This window comes from Anas acuta, chromosome 11 (genome assembly GCF_963932015.1).
Source record: "Anas acuta chromosome 11, bAnaAcu1.1, whole genome shotgun sequence".
Lineage (NCBI taxonomy): Eukaryota > Metazoa > Chordata > Aves > Anseriformes > Anatidae > Anas > Anas acuta.
The window spans coordinates 2,565,172-2,590,390 of record NC_088989.1 but is presented as its reverse complement, the minus strand read 5'-3'; the positions used below and the strand labels follow the sequence as shown (position 1 = coordinate 2,590,390).

The 25,219-nt window shown below is 41.9% G+C and overlaps 1 protein-coding gene across 5 annotated transcripts in view; it reads left to right on the top strand.

The window, feature by feature from the left end:
* The window catches only part of LOC137862358 (contactin-4), a 295,385-nt gene that overhangs the window by 84,584 nt on the left and 185,582 nt on the right, over positions 1-25,219 (top strand). The window contains exon 1 of one of the 5 annotated variants that reach the window (XM_068694351.1): positions 17,246-17,406. The exons of the other annotated variants lie outside the window; for them this stretch is intronic. The gene's annotated coding sequence lies outside the window, so the exon portion shown is untranslated. Of the gene's footprint in view, positions 1-17,245; positions 17,407-25,219 lie in introns of those variants that run through there. 5 annotated transcript variants of the gene reach the window in all.

Sequence of the window (25,219 nt, the reverse complement as noted above, 5' to 3'; positions counted from 1 at the left end):
TCCTAGCCCGCAAAGTGTGAGCTGAAGTGCCCACAGTGTGGCAGGTACAGGTATGTCACGCCATGGGGGTAGGCCACAATGACGTGGACATTCTGGATGATTTAGGATCCAGGGAGTCCAGAATAGGTCTTGTGCAACTGTCCATAAGAGCAGTAGTACAGCACTTTTCCTTGAGGTTTTGCGCAGGTTTCAGCCCATAGACTTGTTTAAAAGCCTTGCAGAAAGCAACACTTTGGTAACAGTGTGTTACGAGTACTTCTTAATTGTTTGTTAATATGGGAAAATGTACAGTAGCATTAATAATAGCATAGGTCTTACCTTTCTGTTAGCTTCAGTGAGAAGTTAAAAAAGTTGTGTGGGAAAAGGCTCCTTTTTTATTTAGTGCAGGGCAGACCTTAGAAGTTGCTGAGTATTTTCATCACTGTAAGGCTGATGGGAGCTGAGGGCTGTCATCACCTCACAGGACTGTCTTGCATATCTGCGCATGGAGCATGTGGCTGCTCTTTTATATCATCTTGGTGAAATCCTCTTATAGACGGAAATATCACAGGTCAGGAGCACCACAGATGCAGTGATCTTAAGGCAATTTTCAATATAGTCAGTTTTAATGACATTTGAAAGAGCTAACTGGTCTGAGGATAAGTATGATGGGGTGACATATGGCAAAGCAGATAGGGGTTTACCTCCTCCTGCTGGTCTGCACGTTTAACCTGAGAGGAGTAGAAGGGAACCCCCCGCTGAGATTGACTCTGCCTTTTGCATGTTTATTTCATCTGGGGACAGCATTCTCTTATTGGGTGCTTCTGCCGGCTGAAAATTAGTATTTCTAATGTCATTGAGAAGCAAGAGTCTGGGGAAATAACTCAATGTAAGAATGACCGTGTGCGTGCAGTGTCTCTGCACCTGTCCTTACCCAGAGGCTTGAAACTGGGCTGATGCTGGAAAGGGGCCGCAGTTCACAGCTGCTGTTCAGGGGCTGTGAGTGCAGGGCATCATCCTCCCAGGAGGAGAGGTGCTGTCAGGTGAATGGGGCTTCTCGTTGCACCTACAGCTTATTTTCTTTCCTACTGCAGAGGCTTAGAAGTAAAATTTAGGAAGAGTGGTTTTCCTTGATGCTTTTTGTCCGAGTATTTTCTTGGTTGAGGAACGGAAATCCTGGTGGGGTCAGGGGAAGCCTGGAGGTTTTCAGTTCTTTGCTGAACCTGTGAACATCTATGAAAAGAGTATGTAGGTATGCCTTCTGTACCAACCTGATGGCAAAGCTAGGTGACAGAAGGGAACCAATTCTCTATTGCTTTACATAGCAGTAACGCCCAAATGCAGAAGGAGCTGTGTAAACACCTAGGAAACCACAATCTCTGCCTTGAAAAGCTTACGAGTGAAAGAAGATTTTCAAAGACATAAAAGGCAGATTGGTGTCTTGCTCTTGCTGAAAATCACTGAGCACCTAAATCCTCTGAGCATTGTTGAAAATCCCACCCAAAGCCCCTCTCTGTTAGCATGAAACAATACGAATAAGCAGGAAAAGATTCAACAGTGCCTTTCTACCGACCATTTCCTTTGTGAGCCACTAATCTTTCTTCTTTAAGATTATATGTGATACTGAAAATATATTAGTAGGTGGGTCACAGACCAGAGGACTCGTAAAAAAGGGAAAAAGGCTGCAGATGGCTGGTTTCCATCTCCTCCCCGGCTGAATTAAGAAAGATGTTTTTCTCCCCACTACTCTATCTCCCTCCTTTCCATTTTCTGCATTATGTTTCCTCCTCCAGACTGTGGTGGTGGAGCTGAATGCTGATGAGACCATCAGCAGTCTGTCCCCAGACAGAACTTTTTAAGGTCATTTCTTCTGGTTCTCGATTGCTTGACCTGCTCACTTCTCTTCACCAGCTTTGGTAGGCTACCCAATTAGACACTGTTATTTTTATGATACTAGCTTGTCCTTCCCAGCCTTAATCTTCCTTTATTGCCAGGAACATTCACAGTCTCTGTAGTCTAGTTAGAGCTAAAGTTCATAAGTGAAATGTTTTAAATTGACAGTTTCAAGCAAACAACCAGCGCACACTGTGATGAGGGAGAGCAGGCTGTCGGTGGACACACAGGTAAGAGCTGTAACGGTGGATGCAGCGATGCTCTCGCTGTTGGTGAGCTGTGCTGGCACGGGTGAATGCTTAGGATACAAATTACCTTTGAAGGGAAGATGGTACACACCTACACAGAGCAGGCAGGCTGGGCAGGGTTGTCTTGGTTTTATAACAGTGTGCAGAAGCACTGGATCCAAGGATTTGACCCTCATTTTCCTAGAACTTGGTGTATATACACCCATCTTTTTCATTTCAGACAAAGTCTTTTTTTTTAAATTATATTTGTTGTTAGGCCAAATTCTACACCTATACATACCTGCTTGCTAAGAAATCTGTTAGTTGTTCTGCTGGTCTCAAGTTTTGTGCAGTGGTCACTCAGAAGAAGAGATGGAAGGAGATGACATGGCTGAGCATCAAGACATGAATTCTCTTACCCTCTGACGTGAGGCCCACATCCTGTGAAACAGCCTCGTAAACCAGTGAAATAAATTCCCTGATGACAAACATTCTAGCAGACATAAGCTCAGCATCAATAAAAGCAAACTGCTCTTTTGAGACAGAATCTGCAGGTTCCATGTGTGGATGTGCGGGGCCGTCCCTGTGGGATTGTTCCCTGGTCAGCACCCAAATGAGAGATAATCTGGGCAGAATACAGAAATCTGAGTGGGAAGAGACACACCATAGTTGGTATGCTCATGGTAAGCACTAGAAATCTTCTGAAGAGCATTCATGGTCTGAGGCAAATGGGCATGAAGTGTTGTGCAGTCAGATGGGACCAAACCCATTCACAGGCCCGATTGTCCAAATCGCAGGAACTAGCTTAGGCTCCATGGTTTAAAGCTCTCAGTTTTGTCTGAGCAAACAGGAATGTGAATGAATCATACCGTTAAGTATTTACATTTCTCAAATGCCTGAGAAGCTTTTTAAAGGTCAATCTAATTAAGATAAAGTTTGTTTGTACCGATATAAAATAGTTACTATTATTGGAAATTCATTCCAATGCGATATATGGCATTTTACTTAGTTTAAAATTTAGTTTTGTATGCTTATTTTGGAAAGAGCAGAAATGATCTTTTGGTTCTGTAATGTCTTACTTAAAATGACATTTTAATCAATAATGAAAATTTTTGCTACAATTAAAACAAGATTCATTCTTCCTGATGCAAAATAATTAATCAAAGTTTTTTGCAGAAGGAATCTTTTATGTTGGAAATAAAATTTCCTGATTGCCATCTTATGGGAACAAAAGCCTTTTTTCTCTAATTTCTAGATGCATTTAAATTCACTTTGAAAAGAGTAAATTTCATGATGCATTGCCTTAAAGGCTATAACATTAAAATCCATTTATGCATATCCATAAGAATATTAGTCATAAGTTTTTCTTAGTTTCTTTCTGCCTCTAAAATCATAAAGTGAGATGGCCCACTGCAAAGTAGAAGAAAAATCTTTCCTGACCCTGGGTTTCTTGAAAATATTCGGTACATTGGGTTTGCTCCAGATGTTCATCTGGCTGGTAGCTGTGCATGACCTGGGTGCAGTTTGTCCTTTGTAGTCAGATTTTCTCATGCAGGTTGTTACCAGTCTTCTCTGCTGGCCTGTTTGGGGGTCACACAGCATCAATCCCCAAACATTTAGCCAACTTGCAGCAATAAGCTTGTGTGTCTTTTAGAGAACATCTCTAAATGTAATGAGAATATGACCTACAGTAAGAATGGTACTGAAGAAGCACCCACGTCAGTAGCAGAGATGAAAACAAATGATGCATATCAAGGAAAAGATACTCTTGAATTTTGGAATAAAGCAGAAACTTCTACCTACTTCTTTCTACCTACATCTTCTTTCACAGTCCCCCCACCTGTCAGCACGGCTGTATCCCTTCCTCTGTGCCTTGTTGGCATCTGACCAAAAGATTTGAAAGATTCAGGACTGCTTTGGAAGCTGGTTGAGTCAGACCAGGGTAGAGATGTTTTTCTAGGAGTGTGTACTTCTGTCAATCACAAGAAAGTGAAGATGTTCTTATGCACGGTAAAATGTGGCGTTTTAGCAGCATCGGAAAAAATAATTACTGTATCAGTCAGGTGTAATTATCACAGGTGTGAGCAGAAATAGATATAGCACCATGTCTCTGTAAATACTGAAAATACTTAGTGTTGATGGAAAAAACAACCCTTGAGCCTTTTCCTTGGTGCAGCGAGGCTGTGCTGGTCTAGGCATTGCTGCCTTTCACGGGGGAAGGCATTGGGGCAGACATCACTGCTGCTGTCCTACACGGCTGCTGAGTCGCAGCCTTTCCCTCTGCCCGCCTTCTGCGCCCCACCGGGGCATTGCCGTGTCCTGAAATAGAAAAAGGGCTGCCGGAAGGCTTGAATTCCAGACACTCTATCCAGCAGTGTGACATGAAGCAGATAAAGATTTCGCCCTGATAGCTCTGCCATCTGATAGGCACCAAATGGATGGGGCACCTCGCTATCTGAACATCAGGGACATAAATACCCGCTTGTGCCTTAATGCAGATGACTTCAGTAGGATGCTCAGCAGTGCCTGTTCATCCTGGCTGTGCTCTGTCTCAGTTTAGCCTGTGTTGCATGTCAGGGTGGCCCATCTGATGACTTTAGCTGCACAGTTTTGGCCTCAGCTGGGTGGCGTGTCCAGGGGGAGGTCAGACAGGCATCCTTGCTGCTCATGTAGGTGCCTCATCCAACTGCTTTTAAGAGAAAGCAGCATTAAAGTTCTGCTTAGAGTGCACATAAATTGCACCAAAAACATATATATATATATTTTTTTTTTTTGTGGAGGAATATAGTATTTTTGTGGGGGGAGAGATAGTCTTATGAGTAAATAGCGTATCAGCAGCAGTTCACAAGACCTCTTCTTTAACACGTCCTCATTTTGTTAGTGTGGGAACCTCGAGGAGACTCGCTCACAGCTGGACTCCCTCCTTTCTGTTCTGAGCTCTCAGTCACGGAGCACTCTCTGTGGTTCCTGCAGTGCCAGGGCCAGGCAATCCCCAGGCATGGGGAGGTTTTGGTGCCACCCACAGCACAGAGTTCAGCCCCAAAAGCCAGCTGCCTGTGCAGCTCAAACAGATGACAGTGAAAAGCACGTGAAAATCAGGACTTATACTGCAAGAGTAAAACAGGTATTTAAAAGCTTTGTAGCTGCTGAACTGTTTGGTGGTTTGTTTCTGTTCTAGACACCTGGTGAAAGCACATACAAAGAAACCACCAGGTGCTGGTGGCACCTCAGCAAGGTGCGAGTGCAAATCGCACGGATGTTTATGTTTGCATCCACAGCACTTTTTTTTTTTTTTCCAAGGGATGCTAAAAAAGGATTATCCCATTTCAGACAGATTCCTGCTGTGCCACGTCCCTCAAAACCTGTGCCAGAGGCACCAGTTCCCCTCTCCCTTGCAGGGAAGGGAAGATCTGGTGCACAGGGCAGGGTGTGACATTGTGGTGAGCAAAGGAAAAGGAGGCCGGCTTAATAGGTCCAGACAAATTCTTCACATACAAAGAATATACAAAAGATGGTAATTACCAAAATAAATTTCACAAGAACATGGGTTGAAATCCTTTACTCCTGGAAAGAAGAGTCCAGAAATGCATAATAAATTTTGTCAGTATTTCAGTTTTCTAATCAAAAGATGTGCAGTAAGCAAGGAATTGCTTTCTTGTAGCAGGGGTCCTGGCTTCCAAAACCCTGCAGTGGAGAAGATGAGAGGAATTGCTTTTGAGTCGTTCTGGTCATAATGACTGGAGATTAGATTATAATAAGGTCAGTCTCTGAAACATTTCACTTAAAAATCCACTTTTCTATTTGGACATACATTTTAGCTCTGTGGCATGGCATTTATGTGGAAAATGATACAAGGTAAGAGGTGGAGTGCTGTTTAGAGGAAACGTTGTAGATTATAAATAGATTAGATTCATCCAAGGGAGGAAACTTTCAGTCCCTGCTTCGAGCCAGACGTGGCTCTTTGCCAGGGCCCGGCAGTCGGACAGCGCTGCCCACGCTGCGAGTCCTGGAGGCAGTACCGAGGTCTCGTTTTCAGGCTTTTATCAAAGGAAAGGTTGAATGGAAGTTAGCAGCAGTTCTAAAAAAAAAAAAAAAAAAAAAAGGTTTCCCATTTAAAAATAAAAGTTAGATGTAGCTCTGAGCCACCACGTTAGCAGGTGTGCCCCTCACACGTCCTTAGTCAAGGAATAGGTACATTTCTTTTAAGCTTGAGATTTTCATCCTTTATTTGACTCTCAAATTGAACTTGAATGTTGGTGGAAAGTTATGAATGAATGCTCATGTGCTTCAAGCATCCATTGGTACTTCCAACAAATGAATGCATTTAACTAATTTAAAACGTATTTACAGGACAACACGCTCACTTTCCTGTGGCTCTGTGCATGCTCCCATGTCCTGGATGGATGTGGTCCTTCGGCTTTCACAGCAAATGATTTTCCTGGTGGTAGGAGTACAGAATTGGGACCTCACCTGCAGCTTACAGGTGGAGCTGTACCTGCTGCGATGCTGGTATTTGTGAGGCTACCAGAGAGGGAAGTCATTTATTCCTGCTGGGCATTGCATGAGTTTGAGCGGTGTGTGGAGCTTTATGAGCTGTGCAGGTTTCCTTCTGTGTTCTCCAACGTGCTCTGCACGATGATGGTCACAGAGCTGGAAAGCTACAGCAGTGGTTAAGATGGAGGAGAGACAAAACCAGCTTTAATTGGGTTTGAGAATGCTAGCTGTGTTTTAAAATGTAAATCTGCAATTATCTTCTGTTCTCCACTTCGACTTTACTTCACTTTCTAACTGAAAATTTATATCTTTGCTTTTGTTTACTGCACTGATTGATTTAGCTAATAGAGAAGAAAATTCTGTTAGTGTAGGATTTTTGTTAATGTAAGGAAGCTTAAATAATTCTTATTATAATACAAAGAAATGTCATAACATTTTCAAAAATGACCAAGGTCTAGCTGCAGAAGTGCCTACCAGCACCTCCTGCTCCCTTGTAACAGTGGTGTGACTGATGGTGGTAACTTCAAGCCAACTAGCTTGTTCAGGTGATGAGCTTACATACATGGTAGATGTATATTTAGGATCTCAGCATGAAGAACATCCTAACGCATTTCTACTGCTGACTTTAGGATTTAGGAGTAAATTTAAGTAGATAAGAGTGGAGCTGCTGCTGCAGGAGGTAGGGTGCTCTCACCAGGTCCTGCTGGGCTGCTCCAGTGATTTCTGGAGCTCACCAGGGTCCCAAATGGCTTCGGCAAATGTGTCCTCAGTTATTGAAATGTTTATGGTGTACGATCTCGTGTTTGGGTTAGAAATGTCAGGCTTTAGAAGTCTAACTGCTGGGAGAGTGCGCTTTTATGTGACTAGTGGGTTAAGAAATTTTGCACAGTATGAGTTGCTGGCTGTTTGTGCAGGCTGATCAAATTGAATGCTTATCAGAACTTAAAGCAAACATCTGCATCTTTCATCAGCCTAAGTGGAGCTAAGTACAGTTGCAAAGCTTCTAATTACTGGTGTGTGTGAAGTGAGGAGCTACACTGCCCTCTGTACAAGCTAGATATGGCTTGTGTGGAGGAAGGAATGCTGTTAAATCTCTAGGAAAAAAAAAAAAAAAAAAAAAAACAAGGCATAAACAAACTTGTTAGTGAAAAAGCCTTTGATAAACTTACACATCTAAATTCACCTTGAATTAGATGCTTTGAGGATAAGGTCACTGTTTTTCATAAGAGGTTTTCTGTAACATTTCTGCTTTACAAAAGGATGCAATTCTTCTCCTGAAGTATCTCCTGCCATTTTCTCTATTAGTCACAATGGCTCAACAATTACATTGCACTTTGAGCCTTTCCAGAAGATGAACGCAAGGTTTCAGATTCCTCAGGAACTGATGGAGACGGAACTGGTTTTTAAACCAAATTGCGGTCAGTTCCCACTACCTCCCCGTGGTCACTCTCCAGCACAATCAGACCAGCCAGGTCCGTGCCAGCTGTGGGGCCAGGATTAAATATCAAAGCTTGGTTCAAGTTTGGGGAAGTGCCCCCGGGATGCTGAGTATTTCCATGACCTGAATGTTGACTTCTGTTATATTTCCAATGGAAGTTGTTGACATTCTTTTAGTCCAGTAGAAGATAGTTCTTATTAACAAATCAAGTTATTCTAGGTCAAAACAATAGATTTAACAGACAACTCAACTTCTTTGAATGAACTGCTCAGCAATGAATGTCTGTTTTCTTTAAATGTGGAAGTGTGCCTGTGTGCAGCCACTTCTGATCATTCCTGGTTGCAGTCTCTGATGCTGTGGGAGCTTTTGTGTCTGTTTTGCTGTTAACATCAGTAATAAAGGTTGGAAGGAATCTGGAGATCACCTACACCAGCCTCCTCTTCCAAGGTGGTCCAGGTTCTCAGGGGCTTTTTGATCTAGGTTTTGAGCATCTCCAAGGATTCTATATCCTGTCTGAGCGTGTAGCATTTTCACAATCCGTGATGGGGAAAAAATAAATAAAATTTTGAGGACAAATGAAAAATATTAAAGGGTCTAGGAGTAGGTTTTAAATTTACTGGGCCTTTATGTGATATGTAAAATGTCGATTGTAGAGGTGTGAGGTATGCAACCCAGGCATGGTATAAACAGAGGAGGGGGTCACTTGAAGAGGCACTGCTCTGGTCAGCCTCAGAAAGGACACAACCACTCATGATAAAGTTCTCATGCTCTCATCTTTAGAGTAAAATCAGGTAAATTACTGTTAATATTATAGTTAATATCTAGCAATTGCCTCTTTAAGGTACCGGTGTATATCTGTTTTCCAAAAGGCTTGTGAAAGATTTGTCTTGAATAATTTGTTGCAATATCTTCTAGTTTTTGGTTTGTTTTTTTTTTTTTTTGCTTTAAAATATACTTGTGGATGTAAATATGTAGGTACAACAAAGATAAACACAGGGATTCCAAAATTCTATATTTTCTGCTTAAATAACTTCGTATAATTAGATATAGAATCACAAAGATCTAAATAGATAGTGGGTAATGTAAAATTGTTAGATTGTGTATGATACAGAATTAAGTTTTCAAAGTAACTTAGGAAACTAAACTCAATTTGAGACCTAATTATTTTAACAGCTATGAAAATTTTACCCTTATGCAGTTTCCCCAAAACCAAAGAGAGAAGTTCCTTTCTTCTTGGCACCGATTTAATTTTATTTTCTTCTTAAACACATGAAACAGTCTAGCGGCATTAATTAGGTTTTCTGAGATTTGTATTTGCGATATGCAAAACGAAGGCTGAGTGAATAGCCAGGGAATCGGCAGCCTGTATGAGTACAAACAATGAGACATCTTTTAGACACGAGATGATTTCCCACAGCACTGCCAAATTCTGCACTTCAAATGCATCTCGTATAAAAGATGGCTTCCTAGGAAGCACAGTTTCCATTGAAAATCTGATTGTTCAAGCAGATTTTGTAGCATTAAAATGTGCTGATCAAAAAGTTAAATGGCTGTTTCCTGGCTTTAACTATGTATTAAAAATGGGTGCTTCTTGTTGGCTTTCAGTTGCCCAACCCCAGCTGAGAAGGCAGACTTAGCTCTGCAGGAGTCCCGTGTCAGCTGGTGTACCCTAACAGCAGCGGGTGCTGTGGCATGTGTCTGCATCTGCTGGAGTAATAGCAAATAGCCAGCTCTGGCTCACTGTGCCACGAAGGATAAAACAGTGAGACAGAGGGGTATCGGCATTCGGGACAGTGTTTTTAACAGATGTGGGTGTTCCAGAGTTTGCAGTACCTGCTTATGGGTGGTATTCTCTGAAACCATAAAATGACAATACTTCATCTTTTAAATATTACTAATAAACCATATTACTAATAAGCTATACTTAAAAATAGCTGTGAAAAAGTTCAGATTTCCCAGTTTTGCAACGTACAGGTACCGATTGCAACAAGACCACCATAAACGTTCAAAGCTGCTTGTGGTGCTTTAAACCCAAGCCTGGTGCACTAAAAATGTTCCATCACCTCCCGAGTTCCAGGATTTCATTTTCTCAGTGCCAGGGTCTCAGGCTGAAATGTTGGGAAAAGGGCAGTAAAAAAATCACACTGGACTAAGAAATTCCGAAAGCCCCAGTACATGCCTGAATCTTTAGGTGACTTTTTTTAGCATCAAAATCTGCGCCCGTAGCCTTTAGAAGATAGGATTTAGGAACTTCTGAAAATGTCAGCTAAAATGCACTTGGTACATTGACAGAGCTCATTTTATGAATCATCTCTTTTTCTGGAAGAAATAAAATAAATTACCGATCCTTGTCTTTAGGGGGAATCTTGTTCTATACATGGATCAATAAAAATGCATCTTTAACAAGGAGAGGGTAGATACAATGGGCAGAAAAAATAGTCAGTTCATCAAGGACGACTTGAAAGGAGGAGGATTGTGAAGGTGTTCCAAATATCAACATGTTGTGCCACACTTCCATGATACTAAAAGACCCTTTAGTGATAAATATTTCCAAGTTTCTACAATTTCAGTTCTGCGAAAGTTATTTTTATGTAATGAAATTAACCGATGTTCAGAATTTCTGTACATGTGCTCGTCTCAAAAGAAGTTTTGTTACATCCTGCTCCATCCATCCTTTGTGAGCATGGAACAGTGATTTAATTTCAGACCTGAAGTGTTAAGTTTTAATTTTTTTTTCCTTTGCTCAGTCTCCTGTCTAGTCATACATAAATCAGAGGAATATGAAAGAACTAGTAAAAATGTCTGTATCCTTCTAGAGTTGTAATTTGGCTCCATGAATTATTAATTATTGGACCAGTATAGCAACAGCTTTTTCAGAAGTCAGTATAAATGTAAGAGGCTCACCTTATCAGCCAGGATCTAAGCCGTGGCAGTAATGTAATTCTTACCATTTAGCACTTTGTGGTATGTTGAAAAGGAATAGGATATTAGACCATTTAAACTTTCTGAAATGTAACACAAAGTAAGGAAGTGCTTTTTTTTTTTTTTTTCTCTTCTGAAATAATTTCAAAGAAATGAATACCCATGGATTTCTCAGGGGCTTGGACTTGGGGAAATGCTGAAGCTGCTCCATTTGCAAAGCGTCACTGTGAGGGAGACCAGCCGATCCGGGCGCACTTGGAAAGTAAAGGTTTTAGCTGCTGGGGCTTAGGAGAAGAGAAGTCTGTGGAGGTTTCAAATTAAGCTAAAATGAATGAAAGGTAGCATTTACCAAATACAAAAAAGTCCGGAACTGTAAGTAAATTTTTCTTTTCTAACTAACATAGTGCTCTATTTTAATACTGTGCCATGCAAGTCTGGTGTTAATTTCGTAGAAGGTGTGCCAGTAGCGGGTCTGGGGGATGCTCAGTGAGTGTATTGTGCTCTGTAGGGGGCTGGCAAGGAGAAATAATAATTAAAAGGGGGAAAAAATTATGTTGTTTGAATGAATTCTGTGTTTGAAAAAAATCTTTAGGACTATACCAAAACTCTGTCCTTCCCAGCTATAGTCTGCCTTTGGCTGTTTCAGAGTTGGGTGAAGCAGTGATTTATTGAATCACATCTTGCAAAATTTAAGTGGATGTAATGGAAAATTGAAATACTTCAGCACTTTTCCAATTTGGAAATCTAATTTTAACATTTTTAGTATTTTTGCAATGCAGTTTTCCATATCAAAAATTATTTTAATAAGGAGTCTCTCCTGCAATATATCATAATCTATTTTTTTAAATACATTTTAATTTATAAACAAATTGGGCGAGGGTAATAAGAAACTGATTAGGTCCCTTTTTGCACTGAGTTTTTAATAAGCATTATATTACAGAATTTATGTAAAGCAATATTTCAGGGAGAAACAGTAATGAAATTCTAATGTGGATTTTACCTGAGATGGTTCCGCGGGACTGAAACAATCTCGCTGCTGCCACTTGCCTCTGATTTACAGCAGCAGTTCTGCTGCTGTCAGGTGCTGTGGGCAGTGTTAGCACCGAGCAGCGGGCAGCTCTGATGAGCCAGGCTGCACAATTCCAGGGAGGGTGCGAGCTCCTACCCCCATTCTTGCTTTCATGGTTATGTATGACAGGAGAACTTGGTAGATGATGCTGTGAATTAAAGTTTCTTTAATTTTCTTGCTCTTTTCCTGATTTTTAGGGACTATATCTTTGCAAAATGTTCTTTTCCTATGGGGAATTAATAACCGTCACTTACACGATTCTGTTAAGTTGAGCACCTCCTGTACCAACAGAGTTAACTTCTTGGTCTGGGGGCACGCTCCGCTTCTGCCTGGCAGTCACTGCAAGCAGTTTGGCGTCCTTCACCCTTCCTGGCTGTGTTTCGGAGGCCAGCTTTGTGCTGGGCTGATCACCATCCGCTGGTGGTGGAGCACGAGGAGACCCGTGAGGACAGGGCATCGGGGGAGCTCATCTTCAGCGTTCTGGGAAATTGGCAATGATGGAATTGGGCAAGTAGTGCCGAGGATATTCCCTCCCCATGGAGGCTCTGGTGCATGCAGAAGGGTCGCAGCAGAACTGACCAGAACGGTGCTGAGAGGTCATGAAGGCAATTTAAAGCTGCTCCGAGGGAGCACACCAAGGTACGTGCTGGTGAGCCTTCTGCAAAGCATCAGCTTGCAGCAGACCGATCTGCCTATAAATAACACTAAAGTTTACAGGCTTTTAAATAGATGAAATCAAATTGGGATGTCTTTTTCTCATCAGTGTTTTTAGGGGGGTGATTTTTATTTTTCTCCTGGGAAGAGCCGTGACCCACCCCTGGCTGCATCAGCAGGGCTGTGCCATGCATGGCATTGAAGGGCCAAGGCTGGGTGGGGGGCAGCCATCTCCCACCTCGGTTGTGTACTACACCCAAAATGAATCCCCTTGAGAGCTGCAAGAGCAGTGGTAATGGCTAGCCTGATATCCAGCCTGCCACACGCGTGCTGCTGGTCCGGCACTGGGGCTGTGTCTGCGCCAGCAGAGCTGCCTTGGTGGCTTTCAAAGCAAAGTCCCCACAGTGCCTCCATCATGGGCTGGGAGCTGTCAGCCTGCTGCTGGTACCCAGCCTCGCTGGGCTGGGGCTGCAGTGCTGGTAATGATGCCTTCGGATATGCCCTAAGAGTTTTTTTGGGGGTTCCTGGAAATTCACCTTTGTTGCCGCCTTCAAATTGCTGGCCACAGCTTGCTGGAAAAAGTGCTGTGAGCAGCAGACTTGGTGTATGGCCCTGAGCACAGGCGCAGAGAAGCTGTTTGAGTGCAACGTGGGGCAGAACTAACAGCACCAAATGCTTTAACTGGGTGTGCTGCGGTCGAGTACAGGCTGGGGACATTGCTCCCCCGAAGGAGGTTCTCAGGCTTGGCTGCAGAAGGCGACACACACAAAGGTCAGTCTCAGGAGGGGTTTTAAAATGGCCAAAGGAAGGGATGGAAACATGGCTTTTTGTAGGAGCTCCCAGTGGCATTGCTGGAAGACCCTGATCTGTGCTGGGAGCCCAGCGCTGCTGCTCCTGCTGCTGCCACACACAGCTCCGTGGGGTGACCGCCCGCCTGTCTGTCCATCTGTCTGTCCATCTATGGCTCACCCTGGCCAGGGCCCACATCCCATTTTTGCAGCTGCATTTGGGGAGGAGAAATCCATCTAGACTGCACGCAAGGACCTGTAAGTTTGGAGGGCTGAAATAGAGTTAGTTTGTGCAAGGGAACTTATCACACAGTGAAATTATCACGCACTGAAATTATCGTGTGTTGAACTGCATCTCCAAATGAAGACGTGACAAATAATCATGCTTTGATGGCTTTTGAATCTCACAAATTAAACCTATTAGGAATGCCTTACTTGGGTTTCTGCAGTGCAGTTTGGCACAAAGAACCAGTTGTATTCGGAGAGGCAGTAACAAGTATATACTTAGGTGACAGAAAACATGACAAAATGCTTATTGCTGGAGTGGAAGTACATGAGAAAATATATGGCTATTATCCAGCTGCAAGTTTCTCAATTTAAATGCAAACAAAACAGGAAAATGAAATGCAATTTTTAGTTTAATCAACTTTCATGAGTCTTCTGGGAAGCCCAGAAGTATCTGAAAGGAGCCTCTGGGACCTGTTGGGTTTAAATATGAATTTTGAAGTCTGCTCGGTAATAAATGGTATGCTGTGTTTGGTTTAAAAATTAAGCCTTGCAAGTGACATCTGTGTTTAACTGGAAGCTGGCTGGCAGGGGGATAGGCTGGTTGAATTAGCAGCTCATTTCAGAGGTGGATTAACCCTTTCTTTTGCTAAAACTGTGTTTCAAATTATTTGCCCCGTGTTCTACAAACAGCAAGTTAAAATCACAAACGCATCTATTTTAATAATTAAAATGGAGACCAAATGTGGATAGGAGACTTAGTAAACTGCACAACAGGCTGCACCAAGCAGCATAGTGGAGAGAACCACAGAAACTACAGCAGAACTTGAAAAAAGTCAAAATAATTAAAAATAGCAGGTAGCTTCTCCGCCCATAAAATCATTCATTGGGATGAATTTAAGAATGATTTTGCATATCACAGCATTGAATACCTGCTCTGTGGAGACATTACAGGTATAAGAAAGTATTAAAAGTTTGTTTTAGATATATAGGATACATCCCATATATAGGGTGCTGTAAGAACTGCAGAGTGCAAAAGGTGTAGCAAAATCCTTTCTTGTTTCCCCCAGTCTCTGACCCTGGGAGGGGCCGGGACGTTTCTGCATTGATGTCCTTACTGTTACGCTTCTCCTGAGACCAATTACAAAGGTTCACAAGGTTGTTTTTATTTTCCTTGCTCTTGATGCCTTTTTAATGAGGCCTCCTAGTAAACAGCAAGCATTATGCTTTCCTGTTGTATTCCTGTCTGCCGCCTTTAAACATTTATTACTAATACATGTGGGAAATGATTTATAAATTAAATATTAGGAAAATGTACTTTTAAAAAACAGGAGTAGTTAGGGGGGTATATTTTATAATTGTCATTGGGGGAGTGGGAGAGGAAGTCGGGCCAATATTTTGCTAATGGAAGCACAGTGAAAGGGACTGGTAAAGCATCAATGTGGTTTCATGTAATAAATAGAGATAATAGATGCAGGGAGTTTTCAGTGCACATATCTGGGTCTGTGGCTTGGAGTAATAAAATCTGAATGCAAAAAAAATAAAAAAGGTAGCCGTGCAGAGCCATGCCGCTTGTCCCCATCCTTGCTCTGGCACGTTCCCTCCTCTGCTTTCTTTGCTGCTTTGCTCTCTGGGTCTCCAGGTTCAAGTGGTCCTTGCGAAATATTCTCTAATCACCAGCACCAGCTAATCAAGCCTAATAATGCAGTTGTTTTGGAATTGAAACATGAGTGATAGAGCCCTGTATGGTGTCACTCCATCACGCTTGTGTTGGGATGCTGCCTGCTGCAACGTTGCTCTTGCTACATTAGAGATTCCCAAGTCAAGTACAAATTCCATAATGATTTAAAGATGTTGCATTTTGTTACTGAATTTTATTCATTTACTTGCTGCTTAGTTAATACATAAGCAAATGTTCTTTCTGTTTAAATTATGAATTAACCTGCTGTTGGACAAGGCAGTTTTCACCTGGATCTGGAGTACACGTTTTGCTCTTTAATGCTTTGGTGCCAGACTTGCAGTAAGGCTAACGGCGAGCAAATGCACACCTGGTTTTTAACAAAAGTCTTTGCATTTGACTGCCCTGCAGCAGGCTGTTGTCTCTTTTCTTTGAGAGGCTGCCATGACCCCATGGTTGCTTCTCAGAAGATGTCTGTGCTGGTTCTGCTGGCAGGCTTTGACAGCATGTCCCATTTCACATCTGTAGTAGTTCGGGGTGGGTGGATGAATAGATGAATACATCGATAAAGTTCATCTATACTCATCTATATGTGTGTGCGCGTATATATACATGTATGCAGTTGTTCTAGGAAATGGTACACTTGTGGCAGGCTTGGAGCTTGGGGAGGTCTTTTTTCTAGCACAGTGAGTTTGTTGTGTGCCCCTGGAAGGCTTGGGGGGATCCTGGCAGTGCTGGCAGCGCTGCTCACCCCTCGCTGGTGGGGGGCCGCAGTGGCTCCTTTTTCTAAAAAGCATTCCAAGAGCATGAAACGTTACTTTGATCATTTTCATCTTTTATCTTTAAGTAGCTGATTTCACTCTCTTCTGCAAGCAGTCATCTCAGATAGCTAATCAAGCTGCATAATAATGAAAAGGTCAAAACAAAGTAGGGAGCTACCACTATTCACGGCAAAGGCTGGGCTCGGCTTTCAGGGGGGTGCCGACCATTGTCAGAACAGACATTTATCTTTATTTTTCAAAAAGAAATGAGGTTGCCATTTTTCCTGGCCTTTTTGCTATAAAGTCGTGTTGTCACCCATGGATGTTGTGGTGAGAAAAATAAGAAGAGTGAGGAGCTGACATCTCTTGCAAGGAAAAATTACCCCAGGAACGCAGAGGTCCCTAATTAAATTGAAGTAATGGCAGACTTTGGGCAGCAAGGGGAGCATGCCCAGCAGTTGCTATCCATTCTCCAGACGATGGTAACAGCTGCACCAGGATGCAAACCAGGTTTCTCTTCAAATTGCCTTGCATGAGTAGAGAGCATGATACTGAATTCATTCAACCTCAACACATCAGTGAAAATAGGAAATGATAGGAAATTAATCCTTTCCTGATGGTTTTAAGATGATAATTCTCCATAGTTATCCTCTCAAACCAAATTTGGAAGATCTTTCATCCATCTCTTTCCCTAAAGGCTTGCACAGGGGATGGCAGGACCGGTGCTTGGTGGAGGCTGAAGCCAGGATGGGGCCGCTGGAGCAGATGCTGCTCTAAAAAGTTCTTAAACTTCATTTTTTTTTTAAATAAAAACTGACTTGGGCAATGGGGAGTTTTCCACATTCTTTCCACAAGCTTGTGGGAGTTTAGCAGTTGGTGGGATTGGCTTGTTCTCCATGCTGATGGTGGCATTTATTTTAGAAGGCCAATCATTTATTTCTCGGTTCTGTTGCGTGGGATTTATTTTTAGTGTAACTAATCAAATGAGTATAGAACTAGAATAGCATGGGTGAATCAAATGAACCTTTACAGGAGTGGAAGTTTGATTTATTAAGTGGAATTGTAATTCAACCTGAAGAGTTTGATTGCCCTCATACCCACTAATCCTTTTTTTTAGACATCCCCAAAGGGGACATAGGGTTGTTGTTTTTTCTTTTTGGCTGTCGTTTTCCTCAAGACCTTGAAATGGTATAAAAGATGAGCTCCAGCTGTTTCTCACTGTGTGGTGTTTTCGGATGCTCAAATTGCTGGATTTTAGCCTTCTCAGTTTGTTCCAGAGTAAGTATTACTCAGTAGTTATTGCTACAAGAACATTGATTTTAATTTTACCAAAATAAGTACATTGAAATGTTTGCATGTTATTTATTACCAACTGTTGTGTTAGCTTTGGAGATGGTGATTTTATTTATTTCTGAGTATGACATAATTAATTTTGTGTGCTTATCTGAGACTTTCTTGCCAGTTATTCATAGCCTGACTTTGTCTGCAATCTTCAGACCATTTACTGTGTCTTGTGAAATATTTGTGTGTTCTTGCATTAAGATTTAGAATTCCGAGACTGACTTCTGGTATTTATAGTGGCTGGCTGCAGCAGGAGGCAGCTCACCTCTTGTCCCCTGCAGCAGCAGAGGCATGGGGAGGCTCGGCTTTATCCACGCTGGGGAGCCGGGTCTCGCTCAGATCCGGGCTGGCTCGGATCATCTTTGTGCATATAAAAAGCACAGTATTGATCAGCTGAGCAGTGCCTCAGCTGCCCAACCAATTGCTTCGTGACTCTGTGGGTCTAGGATATGAAAAAATGTTTTTCTGCATGTGTGGCAAGATGCGTAATTATTTTACGTAGACGCCCGCTGAGAAATGTGTGGGGAGGTTGAGGAGTTGTGTGAAGTTTTCATACTTTCCTGGAAGGTTCCCCACTGAGGCATGGTAGCAATAAATTTCAGATGAACCAGGATGAAATGGTGTCAGATTTATCTGGCGTAGCTCTGGCACCTAGCCCTTGCAGCCCTGTCCTCCTGCCTGGCCTCCTGTGCTTGAACCCATCCACTTCTGCTCTCAGCATGCATTTTTCAGGTTTGTCAATTGGCTTAATGACAAGAACATGGTGGCTTTTATGATAGTATTAAGAAGTTTCCAAACATAGTCTGAATTAGGAATAATCAGTTTATACAGGTGGGTATTTTGAGCAACTGCTTACATCTATTTAAATGAGAGAAAAATTGCAGTGTATTGGTGCTTTGAGGTTTGTTTATAATGGCCCCTTGATAAATATTCTGCTGAAAATGAAATACAGATCGTGGGGAGACAGTAAAAGACTTTGTGCCTCTTGGCCGTAACGACTGATTACAGTTTAGATTGAGTTTTACAGTAGCTTGCAATAATTGTTGTTTACTCGGTTTCTGCAGAGATACCAACCACTTTAAATATTTCTGAGTTTCTCAAAAACATTGAATAGCCATCTCCAAGGATTTTCAAAGGAGCAAAAACTCTAGCTCACAGTTAAGTATTTGTCTTCTTTTTTGGCCCGTATTTGTCATATTCAGAAAATGCAGAAATAAAATGCAAAACAATGAAATTGATTTTTATTTATTTTTCTCTTTAAAAGCCTGAGACTGAACATAATGCTACTCAGCCTCTGTCCCTGGCAGACCTTGTCGTCTCCTTCCCAATGAGGTTCATCTTGGTGGGAGAGTGCCTGAGCACACTGCTTGGAAGGACAGACAGACAGACAATTGTCTGTCTTGCTGCCCAGGGCTGCCAAAACTCGACAAAATGGTGAAATTTCCAAGAAGTCCAATTTCACAAGATTCAAGCCCGGAAGGGTTTGGCTAACTTTGGCTCCAGCTGAGCCCCCAGGGGGTGTCCATCACAAACGATTACTGTCTTCAGTTGCTGATCGATGTAATGAGACAGGATACAGGAAAGGGTGTCCCACGGCTGGGCACAGCTAAGGGAGAAGGCAAATTTGTGCAGATAAGTGCCTCAAAAGAGATTTTGTGACTAAAATGGACAAATAAACCTCAGAAGAACTGAAAACAGCAAATAAACCCTTTTCCATTTTAGTGCTTTCCCTGCAGAGACGGGGAGAGCTGTGCTTTGGAGCTTCATGCTACTGTTTTCAATAATATGCCTGGGGCAAAAAAAGACTGTTAAATTACTTTTTTTTTTTTTCCCTTCTGCTTCAGGATTTCTCCACAAATCCAAAACATTGGTTGTTTTCTGCATGCCTGTTTGGTTTTCTGCAATTAGAAACTGTAGCTAGATTTCATGGCAGTTGGAGTTGGTTGATCATGTAGGAGTAGCGAGAAGAGATTTGTTGGTATGTGTTTTCCCTTGCTTTCATTCATTCTGTTTTCCTGAAATGAAACTTGATGAGATATTTGGAGCTGATATTCTAGTTTTTCTAGGCTGTGCCTGTTGCCAACTGCTAGGATTTTTCTACCTGGCTTTTCGCTATGCTTTGGATATCAGAAACAAGAAAAATGATACCCAACAGGGGACACCCAGGAATTGTTTTTAAATTGTTTTACCTCCTGCCCCAAGGTTGTTGGCTGGGGGAGATCTTGAAGCAGCTGGCACAGGAGTGTGCAGGGGTTTCCTGAATGATGCTCTCCCACCCAAGCAATGCTTGCATCTTCATATATTTAAAATAACTGGTATTAAACGACAGTGTGTGTGCTAAGCAATAGTTTCAGATCACATAAATATTACCACTTAGAAGGATTTTCCTTCTGACATTTCTTTATAAATGCATTTCAAAGCCTTCTTACTGAGGAGGTTATCCTGATGATTTTTTTTTTTCTGTAAATAAACTATTTTTGAAAAACAGATCCCTCCTAAGGGCAGTCAAGTGTCAAACACAAGTTATGGATGGTGTCAGCTGCATGTGGGAGCACACGCTCCATTTATTCATTACAGCTGTGAAAGCTTAGCTGTGCAAATGTCGAGTGCTGGTTGTGTACCTGTCACTTTGGAGCTTTTAATGAACGCTGATCACGTTCATCCAGATGTTTATTTGAATAAAGTGAATGCAAAGTAATTTTTTGAAAACAGTGTCAAGTTTTGTTGTTTTTTTTTTTTTTTGCAGTATTAGGATGAACCTGAAGAGACTTATCCTTTCCAGTGAGCAGTATGTATAGCTTCCAATAATTCCCACCTCTGAAGAATTATTGCTCAATGGAAAAAGGATTTGCATATTTGCTTTGGTCAACTCGCAAAGATCAATTTAAACTTTTTTTTATCAGCATACTATAACTTCTTAAAATCATGTAAGAAATTTAGTTCCAGGGACCTTATTCTCAATAATCTATCTTTTTCTTTAAGCGATCCCTTTTACCTTGGGGAAAACAAACATCTCTTCAGCTCTTGCAGAACTTTGCAGTGTAATTGGGGAAATAATGCTTATCTCTGATTCTTTGAGTGAATGCTTTGGCCATCCAGATTTATTTTGCTGCTTAAAACTGTTCTAAATGGTAGAAAATGCAGAGCATAGAAATGTTGCATAGCCAGATTCAAGTCAAGACTGCTGGATCAGCAGAGCCCGTGCCCTGGAACGCCATGAGCAGGCTGGTGGGCATTCAGCAAGAAAGCCCAGCAACTGCATTCTCCTTTAAAAGCTCTTCCCTCCCATTTATGGCAGGGTTTGCACATGTTCTGTAAGGCATACATCAGAAACCGTGGCATGGTGATGGAGACAACATGAGGTCTTTGGGGAAACCCATAATCAACAAATAATTTTCAGGGATTCCATAGGAAAGTGTCTATTATGGGGTCTAAAACTGCCATGCTCCTTTCCCTAAACCTGCTTCATTATCCATTGCTGCTTGGGCTGTTTCAGAGAAAATACTTAAAATAGATGTAGATATGGCAGAATATATTGCGGAAGCTTGCATTCTTTATTGTAATGCAGTCACAGAAAAGAAAAGCCCGTAAATAAATCTTTTTAAATGAATTTATTGCAAGTTGTGTAACTGAAAGAAACTGCATGTCTGCAGAAGTGGGAAAAATGTTTTATAGGTTGATCTTAATAAAAACTTTCCAATGTTTGTTTTAAGCCAAGGGCTCAAGTGAAGTCTGTAGCCAAATAAATTGATCTGCAGGCTCTGCATTTGTGATGGCCATATTAAAAAGAAATCCATAGGTCATTACAGCAAGAATAAAGCTAATACTATTAGCTTAGGAGTCACTCTTAAATGTTATTTACATAATGATCTTATAAGGTGCTGAGCTTTCATAACTGACTTGTGTTTGAGGGTAGAAAACTTATATGTGGTTTCCTTTATTCAGGGCTTAAGAGTTGAATACAATGTTTTAAGCTTTTTTCGTACTTTTTTTTCCCAAATAATTTTAACAATAACCTCTTGAATTGAGCTGGCTTGGAGTTTGCAGAAAATGGAATATCTAATGGCAATCGGATGATAATCCTAATTATCTAACTTCATACTGGCAGTACCTAGTGCATTTATACTCTGATAGGTTCAGAGCTATGACCAGAATTTTGTTACTTTCCCTTGAATGAATAGTTTTTTAGGCTTTTTTTTTTTTTGTGAGCTAACTTGCTCTCCAGGGAGCAAACCAGCAAATAATTTATTCAGTGAAAATTCCTTACAATTTTCTAGTGAAAATAAATATTTCTATGATCCTTGTGGTTTATAAAACTTGAAATCTACCCACAGATATTCTCTTCAGAATGCTGCAGTGTGGTGTAAGGTTGAAAGCTGATAGCCAGCAAGTTTTTTTGTTTGTTTTTTTTTTCCTTAAAAGCTCTTCAAAAAGGTTCTTCAAAAATTAATTTCAGCTTTTCTGTAGTTTTGAATTATTTTACAGTGCATTGTATTTAGGTTAAAGGACAGGAAGAATGAAGAATTGCCGTTTTTTTTTTTTTTGAGGTGGTTTTGGCTTTTTATTTAACAAAAAATCCAAAGGAGTACTCCTTCTGTAGTCTTTGCTGTTTATACTTTACACAAAAGACAACTTAAAAGAAGTAAATGTGTTCTAATATTTTACTTAAAATTTTACCCAAATTTTTTTTTGGTTTGAGACCAAAATGTTTTCACTGAAGCCTGGGAGCAGAGTCCCCTTCACAGGGCAGGACTCTGCTGCCCTGGGGTCTGAATGTATGCTAGCTCCAGCACAAGTCTTGGTCAAACAGCACCTTCTGTTTTGGCCCTTCGGTTAAAATACCAGTGAAATAAAGCAGCAAGGAGGAAGAGGACTGCACTTGCTCAGGGAGGTGGAATTTCTTGCTGCTGTTTCCTTATTTTCATAAATTCTTCGTTCTTTTGTATTCCTCTCCCACTGCTCGATGGTGTTTAACCTCCTGATGTATTCCACACCTTCCGAAGCAAGGCAGCCCCGGGTGAAGCTGTGCACACAGCCTCTCCACGCTCTCATCTGTGTGCTGCTTTACAAGGGATAACTCCTTTAGCGGTCACTTCGTGGTCTCTCATTGCAGGATTTAAAAATTAAAGTGATATTTGCAAACTAAAGAGATCTTTTAGAAGCATTATTTAACAGAAAATTTCCAAGGCACTGGTTCAAGGAAAACCTCACTAGCTGGACAGCTGGGGAAGATAGATGGGTTTTGTCTCCTGCATTAGTGGAGTTGATTAGCGATTTTGTCACCACAGAAGCCCCCCGGGCCAAGGCTGCTGGTGGCTGGGTACTTTTGTATTCTGCTCCTCTGCAAGCCCAGGTCCCTCCAGTGCTTATATTGAGAGGCAGAGAGGAATATTAAATGTCTATAAGTGAGTCAAGTCACATATGAAGTGTTCAACACACGGCAGTCTCTTTTACAGTAAGCCTTGTTATTATATAAAATAAAAGTATGTATTCTGTCCAGCTTTCCCCATAAGGTTGGGGGGCAGACAAAGATCAATCATTGATAAAGATAGCCCATGGCAGCGGGTAGATGAGACTGTCAAGTCAAGTGAGAAGGCAATAAAGCACACAAATATTAAAATATTTTGATTCTTAGAGGCTTCTACTTATAATCTTCAATTTCTGCAGCCGGAGGCTCCTGGTTCATCTGCAGCCCAGAGACAGCTCAGACCTTACACGCACTCCTTAATGCTGTGTGTTCATTTGCGGAAAACAGCTGTATAGGAACAAGCCTGTGGAGGAGGCTAACCTCTTCCTCTGCGTGCTAAGTGAGAGGGAAGAGCCTCCGGCAGCAAGTAAATGAAATTATCAATTATGAATACAATAATACTAACTCAAATACTAAATAATATTTGATTCTTGAGGGTTTTATTAATGTTTAGTTTCTAAAAAATGTTGGTCAGGTCTTGTAATTTGGGATTTGTAGCATGCAGAACCTGCTGACCGACTGTTGAACAGCATTTACAGCAAGGGCTTTACAGAAGAGAAGTTCCAGTGTCGTCGTTCTGTGTGAGAATTTCAGGAGTCTCGGGGAGAGCTGAGGAGCAAATTACCAAAAGATGTGTGGTGTATGTGTAATACATTACATGTTCCATTTCTTATCTGACTAATAGAGGGCTGAGAGAGAGGCCTGAAATGCAAATAGCCCCGCTGATGTGGCAGACGAAGCGTAGCATGTCTTCCCAGAAACATGAGTTTTACAGAGCGAGTCACACCGAGCATTTCTCTCACACACTGCCAGCGCCTAACCTGGATCTCGGGCCATGCTGGCAGCTCGTGGCAGAACTGGGGCACCAGGAGCGACGTGGGGAAGTTCTTGTGGTGGAAGATGTTGGACTTTCCTGCAGGAGTGCTCAGAGCCTTCACGGGTTGGTCCTTGGCCTGCGGGAGTGGCTCTGGTCTCCTGCAAACCACCCTGGGTTCTGAGCCCTGCCTTGAGAGCAGGGCTGGGCTCAGCTCATGTAGGACTGTTGGTGGGGCAAGGAGGATGATTGCTCAGAAATAAACCTTGCTCTGTTTTTATTCTCTGGGGAATAATATAACTGTTCCCCAGTTTAGAGCTCAAGTACAGAAGCTTGCATCTTGAAACAGATGAAGGTATTTTTCCCTCTTTTTTCAAAGAGCTTTACATTTGGTAAAGGGAAAATAGCCTATATCTGGAGTGCTCAAAATGTCTTTTGTACATTTCTATCTATTTCAAATAGGAAATATTACAGGGAGCCTGTCAGATATAAAGTTGGAAACTTATCTAATAAAAATAAATTGCCAGGTCACAGTTAGGTCCTCAGCGTGTTAGCTTTAGTGCCCACATGGGGACCATGGGGTTGGTGGTGGCTCCAAGGTGTGGTTCGTCGAGGAGTTACAGTGCAGCTTTAGATCTTTCAATCACTCGCCTTTAACAGCTCATTTAGAGGTAATTCAAAATTTTCTTTTCAGGTGAAATTATGCTAATTTTATTCTGTTATGAATAGCACTGAAGACAAGTTTGAGGTAATCTCCTGATCTCTGATTTGGTTTTATACTTCAGCTACAAATGAACAGGGAATCCCTCGACACTTCAGCACTGTCGTGTGGCTCAAGGCAGGGTTTGTTGGGCTGCTGGAGAGAGGAGGGAGATGGATGCTGTGCTGCCTGCTCCCAGTCAGCCACAGCGAGGCTCTGTGGTGCCACGGGCTGTGGTGGCAGTGCCATGGGCTGTGCTTCCATCCTGCCCTGCCATAAGGTCCTTCCTGTCCCCTCAGGGATGACCCCTGACAGCTGCTGTGGCTTCCAGCAAGACCCAATGTTGACCATGGGTTTATTTGTGTCTGTTTCCCTCCCAGGTCTTTGCCAGCTGGGGTTCAATGCTGGTCATTTTTGTATTGTAAATTCATGTCATAATAGCAAAAAATATAGGGTTGAACATGAGTCAATAATGAAAATTGGTTTGAAATAGCTGGAAGCAGTTTGAGGACATTCTGGATCAAAGGCATTACCTGGTGTGACTAAGGCACTCATCCATCATTACCCTGAAATTTGCTAATTTACTAAAGACCAGTAATAATGTGTGTGCCTGAAAATACCTGCTGCTTCCAGCCAGTCCCTTTGCTAAGTTGAGAGAGTCACAGGAGCCCACAGCAGCATAGTTGAACACACACAGACACATTTTGGAGGCCCCCTCAGGTACCCAGGTGCTTATGTCTGCATCTCTGAAGTTCACAATGCAACCGCG